We start from the raw sequence: 3,207 nt of genomic DNA on the forward strand, positions 1-3,207 counted from the left end.
TTACTACTGGCTGCAAGTATAAAGAAGCATTTCACTGTGCATTGTACTATGTATAACTGTGCATGTGACAAATAAAATCTCTCTCTTTCTCTCTCTCAATGGTCATGCACACGAGTATTAGCCACACGAGGGAAATCCTTGTGTGGCTATTACACATCTCCTGTCTGATGCCATTTTGCTGGCTCTGAAGGACAGTGAGCAATGTGTTCATTAAATAAGGCTGGCCGGGGAAAATGCGTAAATAATTAGCACAGCTTTTACAAAATTACTAAGTATCATCCTAGCGCTAATGCCAAGGCACTGGGGTCGCTGCTACTCTGAATGAGGTCATGGACCGCCTTCTGCCCTATTTACAAACACTTATCAGAAGTCTTAAGAGGAAACGCAAGAGCACACTGTATTGTGAGGACAGTCAGTACGGACACACTTGATCAATCTTTGTAAAAAGAAAAAACTGTGAAAAAAGAGGCAACATCAAATTTTCTTTGAGTCATTCAAGTCAAGTCCTGTTTGGTAAAATTTGACTAAATGAAGTACAGACTTCAACCAACTGTTCAATTTCATATTCATAAATTGTGTGTCGCTGTCTTCCCCAGCACAGAATCAGCACTGTGCTGTACTTATGCAGACTGGAACAGCACAGTTCTGTGATGGGAACAAATGAGACAGTAAAAAAAAAGAGAGGAAGGAAGATAACACAAAAAGACTGTGACAAACTCCAGCATCCTCTCTTGTCCCCTATCTTCCTCATTCAATCTTTTATTCTCCTCTTTCCCCAGTTGATATTTCCCAGAGCTGTGTCCTGTGCTGTCCTCGGTCTCCTTTTAGTGTGAATAGCTTGGTATACTAATTCAGATCTTAGCTTTCCCATCCTTTCCCCTGTAATTCTATCTTCGATTGATTGGGCCCTAATGAGACAACCGCTCCTATTTATAGCTATGTATTGCCACTTAAAGGGCCCAGTGACTGAAGATGTTTATCACACACTGCTCAGGGAGGTATTACACTGCTTGAGTGTAAAGCTGGAGAGAATAAAAATAAATGATCTGTATGTGTGTTCTCCAAACATCTTTCTGCTGAGGTCTGTGTTTGCTACCAACTTAGAGGAAACACGACATGAATCCCTGCAATGTTTTAGTTAGATTATAGTCGTGAAAAATAGGAACTGTAGTGAAAAGTGATGAAAGAGTATCGTGAAAGGAGGCTAACAAGATGGCAAAGCAGAGCAGAGAGTGATGGAGATGCGTGGAAAAACTGAATAATTTTCTCAACAGTCAGATGCAGTCTTTCTTTCTGTATTAATTCCTCCCTTGCTTCACTCCTGGCTGCACCAGTTGCTGTGTCCTTAACTTTTTTTCCGGACTGTTTTATTCCCTCGGGTAGGGGAGTGGAGGAAGTAGGCCACGCGCCACATAGCTCACTCTGGAGGCAAGGAGTCTGGATCGGCTCGCTCTATAACACAATGGGGGGAGAGGTCGCTCATATATCCTTACTAATTACAGAGGAAAGACAAGCAGAGAAAGTGGGAGAGAGATACAGAAGAGTCTCAGACTCTATTGCCGCGGGCATTATAGAAGGTACTGACAGGTATGGGGAGCATTTTGTGAAGGTGAAGCAAGGACGAGTAAGAGTATGGGTGTTAAAATGTAACACAGTCATGTCAAAGAGCCAAACATCAAAGAGAGTATTTAAAACCTAAAACTTTCCCTTGTTATCTCTTGATAGGACAGTATAGAGATTCAAATCAGGTCAGAGTGAGATTGTGTAGCTGTGTGTGTGTGTGTATAATTTAAGTAATTTAACAATTTGGACATTTTTTTTCTATTTTCTGACATTTTAATATGTATTTTTTCAGTATGTCAGAAAAATAATCGAGAGATTCATTGATGATGAAACCAGCCTTCAGTTTTCTAGCCTTAGGTCAATGAGTCTGTTTCTAATTTGACAGCCCCTCTTTCACAGTACCTGGTGCACCACAGCTCCAAGGTTACAGACGAAGTTGTCAACATTAACCTCCAATTAGCACCATGGAGGAGTTACACACCATTTCATGTCTGTTGTGCCTGGCCTGGGATTCCCAGCATTAATACTGTATGAATGATGTAACAGAACACTAGATTAATGGCTGTCTGTCCTTAATAAGTATTTCATTAACGTCACACTGGGTTTTTCAGTCCCCTGGCAACGCCCCTTGGTGAATCTTGTAGCTTTTTTAACACTCCCCCTATCTCTCTCATCTTCAGTCTTTTCCTCCACTCATCCCTGCACACTCCCTTCCCTCACTCTTTTCTCTCACCAAAAAAGCATTCGTCTGACTCATCCCTGGCTAATGAGTGGTAGGGTAAGGATGGGAGGAGGGAAGAAAAGGAGGGCAGGAGTGAGGATCTGACTCATGTCTCATATGACTTGAGATTAAGCCTGGGAATGTGGTTATTGCTTTTCTGTGTAACTTGTTTCACGATATACTGTCCTCCTTGTGCAACTGGCAATAATTACCAAATTCTATTGGTCTCTTTCATACATAAGAGCTGCATTTACTTATTTAGGCTTATTTTGTAGTTTTTTATTGTAGTTTAAAATTTAATTTATAATTAAAACAGTGTCAAAATAAATAGCATTTGCCTCATGTTGATCAAATATGATTAGATTCAATTTGAATGTTTCTTGTGGGGAAATTAGGTTGATACATCCACAAATAGTCCTTCAATACTGCCAAGAAAAAATAAATAAAAACAGAACACAATGAAGGTTGTTTTAAACTTAACTAGCAATATTTTTAACACTGGAACTGATGAAAGAATGTATTTGGAGTGAGGGTCACTAAAGAAAAGCACTATAAGGTGCTTACAATACTATGATGCACACAGTAAGTACACCACGAAGGACAAGCGTTACAAAGAAGCTGCTGATTATTATCAGGGGGCAAGGCTACTGTCCACGGCCTGAAAATTATTTTTATATTAATTAAACTTTTTTGATAAACTACTGACAGGTCTGTAGAGTATTCAAAGTGTCTATGATTGGTTTCCCCACCTGATCTCTATTGTTGTCCTATTTCTACTGTATATTTGTTAAAAGCTGGTTTTAACTGTGACTTTGCTGTTGGAAGAACAGTTTCCAGGAAAAGCATCAGGCTGGCCCAGATGTCAGCTTAGAGGAGCTTTGTATGCGTAGCTGGGCTCGTTCCACCTCTCTCTCTCTCTCTCT

General features: G+C 40.2%; 1 protein-coding gene across 1 annotated transcript in view; it reads left to right on the forward strand.

Moving 5' to 3' along the window:
* gpc1b (glypican 1b) overlaps nt 1-3,207 on the forward strand; it is a 62,422-nt gene that overhangs the window by 50,236 nt on the left and 8,979 nt on the right. The gene's annotated exons all lie outside the window — the stretch shown is intronic.

Source organism: Morone saxatilis, unplaced genomic scaffold (assembly GCF_004916995.1).
Source record: "Morone saxatilis isolate NCDOM2014 unplaced genomic scaffold, NCSU_SB_2.0 Contig23, whole genome shotgun sequence".
NCBI lineage: Eukaryota > Metazoa > Chordata > Actinopteri > Moronidae > Morone > Morone saxatilis.